The sequence below is a fragment of the Heterocephalus glaber genome, unplaced genomic scaffold (assembly GCF_053883595.1).
Source record: "Heterocephalus glaber isolate CG9 unplaced genomic scaffold, H.glaber_assembly_v1.0 deba00001577, whole genome shotgun sequence".
Taxonomy (NCBI): domain Eukaryota; kingdom Metazoa; phylum Chordata; class Mammalia; order Rodentia; family Bathyergidae; genus Heterocephalus; species Heterocephalus glaber.
In genome coordinates this window covers 4,995,452-5,003,615 of record NW_028258358.1, presented here as the reverse complement: position 1 = coordinate 5,003,615, position 8,164 = coordinate 4,995,452, and the positions used below count along the sequence as shown (strand labels likewise).

Here is an 8,164-nt window from a genome sequence, read left to right as displayed (position 1 = left end):
TTGATTCAGCTTTGGTAATTGGTATGTATCTAAGAATCTGTCCATTTCTTCTGTATTTTCTATCATATTAGAATAAATTTTCTTGAAATAGATGCTGATGATGTTCTGGATTTTGCAGGGTCCATTGTGATTTCACCCTTTTAATTCCTAATTGCATGGATTTGCGTCTTTTTTTTCCTTCTTTCGAGAAGGTTGTATAAGGCTTTGTCAATTTTATTTAATCTTTCAAAGAACACATTCTTCAATTCATTGACTCTTTGTATGGTTTTCTTAGACCTAATTGCAATAATTTCTCCTCTACTCTTTATACTTCCTCCATCCTTTGAGCATTGGTCCTGACTTGTTCTTCTTTTTCTAGAAGTTTGAGGATCAACTTTAGGTTGTTTATTTGATGTCTGTTTACCTGATGTGAGTGTTCAGCACCACTAAATATTTCCCTGATAGGGCAGCTTTGATTGTGACACAAAATTTCCAGTATATTGTACTGATACTATTGTTTAATTGTAGAAACTATATAATTTCTTTTTTACTTTCATCTATAACTCATTGGTTGTTGAGGAGAGTGCTTTTAATTTCTGTTTGTTTATGAAGTTTTTGTGGTTTCTTTTGTCATTAATTTCCAATTTCATGATAATAGGCATGAGATAATTTCAATTTCTTTGCACTTACTTAAGCTTGTTCTATGGGCTAGTATGTGATCTATTTTGGAGAATATCCTGTGCACAGCTAAGAAGAATGTTTATTCTGATGCTGTAAGATGTAACAGTTTGAAAACATCTACTAGGTCAATTTGTTCACAGGTTTGGTTCAGTTCTAATACTTCTTTCTTGATTTTTTGTCTACTTGATCTGTATATTTGTGACCGTGGGGTATTGAGGTGCCCCATTACAACTGCTCTAGTGATTATTTGATATTTCATGTCTGTTAATATTTGTTCTATAAAGTTTAATGTGCCTTATTTGGTGTATATATATTTATGGTTGTTATCTCTGCTTCTTGAAGTTTTCCATTATCAAGAATGTAATGACCTTCTTTGTCTCTTTTGATCAATCTTGGCTTGAAGTTCACTTTGTCTGCAAATAGAATAGCTACCCCTGATTTTTTTCATATTCCTGTTGCATGAAGTATTATTTTCATCCTTTGATCTTCAGTCTATGAATTCCTTTTTGAGATAAATGTGTTTCCTATATGCAGCAAAATGTTGGATATTGTTTCTTAATCCATTCTGCCAGTTTGTTTCTTTTGATTGCTGAATTAAGACCATTTACATCAATGATTATTACTAATATGTATTGGCTTACCCTTGTCATACTATTTTGTTTTTGTTGGTTTCCTGTCTTTCCCCTCAGTTTAATTGCTTGCCTTCCCTGGTGGCTTCTTTCTATTGTCATTCTTGGAATTGTAATCTTGCTATCTCTCTCTAAAATATCCTTCAGAACATTTTATAGAGCTGATTTGGTGGTCATGAATTTCTTCAGTTCTTCTTTGTCAGCTAAAGATCTTATTTCTCCACTCATTCTGAAAGATAGTTGTGCAGGGTACATTAATCTAGGTTGGAGGTTATTTTCTTTCAGGACTTGAATTAGTTCACTCCAACCTCTTCTCCACTTAGGGGTTTGTGTTGAGAAGTCTGTTGTGATTCTAATGGGCTTTCTTTTATAGGTGATTTGTTTCTTTTTTTCTAACAGATTTCAATGTTCTGTTCCTGTGGTGAATTTCTTGGATCTTGATTACTACATGCATTGGTGCAGATTTATTTTAGTCATGGCTGATTGAAGCTGTATATGTCTCACTTATCTATATGGCCGATTCTTTTTCCATGCTTGAGAAGTTTTCAGCCATTATATCTGTAAATAGGTTAATTTTGTCCTTTGTGCTGACTCCTGCTTTTTCATTGACTCTGATCAACCTTATGTTGTTCTTTTTTGCATCATCTTGCAGTTCTTGGATGGTTTTCTCATGGTCCTGGCTATTTTTAAGAGATCTTTTTTTTTGTGATTGCTAACAGCAATCTTGTGCTAGTCTTATGTGTTTTTTTTCAGTTTTATTCATTCAGCTTTGCAAACTTTCAATGGAATTTTAAATTTCTTTAGTATCTGTTTGAATGTGTTTCGTGTATTCCATTTCTTTCCTATGTTGGGCATTTCTGATTTCCATTATTTTCCTAAGCTCTTCTACTTTTTTTAAATCTATGTCTTCTAAATTTGCTGAGCAGGTCTTTTATTATGATTGTCAACTAATTTTAACCTGATTATTTGTTCTGTAATTTTGTCTATATCCTCATTCATCTGTTTATTTACTTCTACTGCTATCATTCCAGAAAATTCCAGTGGGTGCCTTCTGATTTTCACTAATTGTCCCCTGGATTTGTCCTGGGTGGGCTAGAAGTCTGAAGTTGCATTTTGCTTCTGTGTCTTGTCATTTTCTATTTTTAAAATTGTAATTTGTTTTCTGTGTTGATGCATGTAAGTTTCTTACATTAGGTAGATTTATTACTAGTATGGAGTCTTTCCTAGGAAATGTCTATTCCTCAGAGATGTGTTCTAGTGTAGCTAGCTCTTGGTATTTTGTGGTAATGGAAATAAAAACATAGAAAGAGAAAACAGAAACAGTTTTACAATGATGGAACAGAAAAGAGAAGATTTTTACCTTTTGTCTTTTCATAAAGAGGCAGTCTGTTCTTTTCTTGAATTGTGTTCTTTTCTTCACATTTCAGAGGAACCAATTATGTCTTGCAGTTCTGGAAAAAATTTATTTTTATTTAGTATCCAAGTTAGGAAGCTTACCAAGTCCAAGCCATATCCTCTATGAGGACATGTATCATATTTTCTCTGATCTGTATATTTGTAGTAGGGTGTGGGGTCAATACTTTCTCTTTTATAACCTGCCAGCATTTCCTTATTATCTCAGATACACACTGAAGCTTCCCACAATGTCAGTGACACTGGGCATCAAAACATGGACTGATTCAGTAAGGCATGGATCCCCAAAACATGGTTATATATAGGACTTGATCTGAAGAGTAAATTAACACAGCAAGATTCATTTGTTAATGGTATCTGTCATCAGTGTCTCAGGAGCTTCTGCGATATCTTCTCCAAATTCATAGAAAGTCTCATCTTCTTTCTTTACATTGTGTTCTTTTAGCTACACTCTAGTATCTGAGTAGTTCATCCATTTGAAAGACAGTTTTGCGGGCTTAAAGTTTGGTTAAGGTCATACACTATGCTTGCTGCCAGATACTTTAAAATTCTTCCTCTTTCTTCTGCACACTGTTATAGCCCCTGGTGGCATTGGCTTGCCCAGAGTGTGGTGATTGAGGGGAGACAGCTAGTGTGGAGGCTACTGTGTTCCCTGGGACGCACCACCATGAGCAGCATTTTAGCAAAGATTGCAGAGATTGAAGCGAGATGGCACGGACTCAAAAGAACAAGGCCATGGCACATCACCTAGGGCTACTTAAGGCTTGGCTTGCTAAGGTTCATAGAGAGTTCATTACACCAAAAGGTGGTGGTGGTGGGCCAGGAGAAGGTTTTGATGTGGCCAAGACAGGTGATGCTTGAATTGTGTTTGTGGGCTTTCCATCTGTGGGGAAGTCAACACTGCTGAGTAACCTGGCAGGAGTATATTCTGAGGTGGCAGCCTATGAGTTCACTACTCAGACTACTGTGCCTGGTGTCATCAGATACAAAGGTGCCAAGATCCAGCTCCTAGATCTCCCAGGTATCATTGAAGGTGCCAAGGATGGGAAAGGTAGAGGTCGTCAAGTCATTGCAGTGGCTCATACATGTGATTTGATCCTGATCGTTCTGGATGTCCTGAAAGCCTTGGGACACAAGAAGATAATTGAAAATGAGCTGGAAGGCTTTGGCATTCACTTGAATAGCAAACCTCCTAACATCGGCTTTAAGAAGAAAGACAAGGGAGGCATTAATCTCACAGCGACTTGCCCCCAGAGTGAGCTGGGTCCTGAAACTGTGAAGAACTTTCTGGCTGAATACAAAACTCATAATGCCGATGTAACTTTGCACGATGATGCCACAGCTGATGACTTCATTGATGTGGTGGAAGGAAACAGAGTGTATATCCCTTGTATCTATGTATTAAACAAGATTGACCAGACCTCTATTGAGGAATTGGACATCATCTATAAGGTGCCACACTGTGTACCCATCTCTGCCCATCACTGCTGGAATTTTGATGACTTGTTGGAAAAGATCTGGGACTATCTGAATCTAGAGAGAATCTACACCAAACCCAAAGGCCAATTACCAGATTACACATCTCCCATGGTGCTGCCTTACTCCAGGAACACTGTGGAGGATTTCTGAATGAAGATTCACAAAAATCTTATCAAAGAATTTAAATATGCTCTGGTCTGGGGTCTCTCTGTGAAGCACAATCCTCAGAAAGTGGGTAAAGACCATATGTTGGAGGACAAGGATGTCATTTAGATTGTGAAGAAATGAAACCCTCCCCCTCCCCCATCTACCTGGCCAACCACAGTGGCTTTTCCCATGACTAAGCACCCTACTTTTTTGCAGGCACTGAATCAGGATAGAGGGGTGGGAAATGGAGGCACCCAAACTGGAACTTCACTTTATTTTACTGTGGTGTCACCTTCTATGTTGAACCACATAAAAGACCTAGTAGGCCTGTTCACTATGTGCAATTCATGTGTCCTTGTCAGATTTGTTTTGGGATGGGCTGAATGAACAATGTACAGTGAAGCAATTGCAGAAAGAGTACTTTGTAGCTTGGTCTTCAGTGTGAAATGGATAAAAATGTAACATATAACATCTTATTTGATTATTTGTGATGGGAGACCCTTCCAACTGCATGTGGCTTTCAGTCCTTTTAGATGATCTGTTTCACATGATACTGGAAAGAGGAGGACTTGATGTACATTATTATTCCCTACAAGGCTTCCATTTTGGGAGATGATATAGTATAGCAATTGAGTAAATAACTGTGAACAGGAAGATTGGGGTTTGAATGGGCAGATCTATCTCTGATAAGCTGTGGAACCCTGAACAAGTTATACCATCCTTATGATCCTCTGTTTCTTCATGTAACATGGGGATATTAATAACACCTTCCAAAGTGATAACTGTTACTACTAAGGGAGTCCATCATTTGTAAACTGCTTAGCATAATAACTGACATAAATATTTAGGGCAAAAAAAAAATCAATAAACAGAAAAGATACATTATACATTTGCAGAAAGTTTGTTTTTGAGATTTTAAAATAGAATTTAAATAAAATTTGAACTGAAGATGTTTTATTGTCTGTAATAAACATAGCCCTTACTCAATTCTCTAATTATGGTATAAATATCTATATTTATTTTTCTTTGTTTCTCTACTTTAAACTAAATTTTAATTCACTCGGCTTTCATTTAAGAAATTAAATATCTTTATATCTCTATTTGTATTGTCTTATGTGACTTCAAAGAGTTTTGTTGTTCAATTTTGTAAGTTCCATTGAGAATACATTTTTTCACATTAGAGATATTTATGATAAATTAATGTTTTAAAATTCATGAAAATTTTTTAGTTTTGTGATTTACTTGAAAGGCAACTCACATAATGTGTTTGCAGAAAAAATTGAAACATTCTTATCAAATGAGTAAACTTTTAGAAATTTCATGTCTTCTTAAAAGTCCTATATTCTCTTTTTTTCGGGGGGTGTGTGCAAGATTCAATGTATAGTTATTGGTAGTAACTGGATTAAGTTTGGGCTTCCAATCTTATCTATATTTTCTGATTTTCTGTGTGCAGTTATCTTGTGGAGGTATGTTTAAATCAAACATTTATAACTGTAGTTTGTCGTCTGTTTTTAGTGATTTTATTAGTTTTATTTGTTAAGCAGAGGTGGCATATATATATATATTTCTGGTTTTGTTCTTTGGATTTTTCTTAGATTCTTTTATTATTTCAAACTATCATACTCTTTAATTAATGTTTTAGCAATTAAATTGATATTGACACATTCTTCTGATAAAAAGTCTCTTAGAGGAGTATATACCATTTCTTTATGTACCTTAATAATGTTCATTTTTCATGCTGAGTCAAATTTCTCTTTAATATTATCAATAAATTATTTTCTAAGATATACATTCAACTACTATTAAGATATATTGCATTATGGAGATGGCAAAAGATTGAGATAAGGGAGGAAAAAAAACCCTTTCTAATATATACAAGAACATATTCCCACTGAAATAGGAATGATGCAGTTAGCCATTGAAGTTCTTGGTTCTAGAACTGGTACAGTGATATCTGGTATTTATAACTTTTGTATTCTCTTCTTTATTCTATATTCCTTTGGTCATAAGCAAGATTGTCAGGTGTTCATGGTATTTTGTTTGGTGGGTTGACTCAGACTTTGGATCTATAGAGTTTCAGGTGCAAGTAATTTAAAGATTAGACTTTAAGAGTAACAGATTTATGAATTTTCTTTACTGTATTTCCAATAAATCAGTCTTACAAGTCCAGGAAATATTTTACCTCCTGAGAGAATCCAGCAAATTATCAAGACAACAAAAAAAGAGCATCTATGTCACATACATATATATTTTTTTTACCTCAAATGACATTTTCATATAAATATTGCTTTCTTCAGATATAATACAGTGTTCATTTGTAGGTCTCATGACATGTAGAAAGTATAATATAACCTTGGCATCTCTTTTATGTCTCTACTAATTTGAGTGATAAAACCCCAAAGCAAATTGTCATCTACCATTTAGGCTTAAGCAGGAGCAAGGCAAGAACTATTGGGCAGTTTCACAGGTACATGTTACTCACCATTTGAAAGTTTCACTTATAAACACCCACACTCATGTCTAATCAAATTATAAAATCTGTCATTTTTTTCAGAGTTGAAACTGAATTTTGCGCATAGCAGGGATTAACATATACATTTTCTGTGCTCATTTCTATGGAAGTAAAGAAAGAAGAAAATCATGGAGGCTATGGAATTCTGAGGAGATATTTCTTCTAAAAAAGTAGATTCAATTCTGTTTTTTCCTGGTATGTGCTACTTGTATTAAAATTATCTGTCAAATATTTTTCTTTGGAGGCAATTTGTTTTTTTCTCCTCTGTATAGCCTTCAAAATACTTCCTCTATTCTTGATGATTCATAGCTATTACATGTTTGACATATTTTATTTATTCATATTGGTACGGTATTTGACCTATATTATTTGGATTTCTCTAAGAAATCAATGATACTGATTTCTGCAATTCCACCATTTCTTCTTTATCTCAAGAAATATTCTTTAGTGTTGAGATTTCTCAATCTACACTAAATATCTATGAACAAAAACATTTTTTTAATCCCTTTTTATCCTTGGGAATAATCTTTGAAAATAGGACATTTTTACTGTATTTAGTGTTGTAAGAATTTAAAAAACTGGTAGCTATAAGATCCAGAGCAAAACAGTTTGGTATTCTTCACTCTTATTATTTTGAATTCCTAATAATCTGGTCAAAGATAATTATCTTGTTTTTCAGGAAGTTTATGACTCTTTGTTTCTCTTGTTAGTTTCTTGCTATTAAATGTTCAGAACGAAAAGAATGTATCAGTATGAATCTTATTCCATCATTGGAGTCAGAGTCCATGAAATCGTCTTACAATACATATTTATTATTCCTTTCTTTTAAAATACAATTCATATTTTTAATATTTTACTTGTTTTTTAAAAAAAAATTCCTTCCTTTGAAAATTTTTTCATTAAAGTGTAAGCTTTCAATTTTATATCTTAAATTTATATTTAGATCCATATTTCTTGTTTGGACTCATTTCTTACATTTTTGTGTAATAATTTTCTGTGCATGGAATGGTTGACATTAGAATACATTATATTTGATGAATGGTCAAATTTTCTTTGAGTAGAAAAGAAAGCACAAACTGCCTGGGGTAAGTAGAAAAGATCTAAATGTTTAGGGTAATAAACATTCTATATAAAAAAGAGCAGAGAAAAGAAAGTAAATCATAAATATTAAAAGAGCACTGTATCCCATGATCAAATCCTAACATTTCCTCTCTGATGATTTAAGCCCAAAGAAAAGACTTTTTAAAAACAAAAGAAATATTGTTTTAGACCACTAACTAATGACAGAATTACATAAACATAAATTTTTAAAGTATCAAATATA

General features: G+C 33.8%; 1 pseudogene; it reads left to right on the top strand.

Moving 5' to 3' along the window:
- Positions 1-3,369: 3,369 nt before the first annotated feature.
- Positions 3,370-4,469, top strand: LOC101718771 (developmentally-regulated GTP-binding protein 1 pseudogene; annotated as a pseudogene).
- Positions 4,470-8,164: the final 3,695 nt, after the last annotated feature.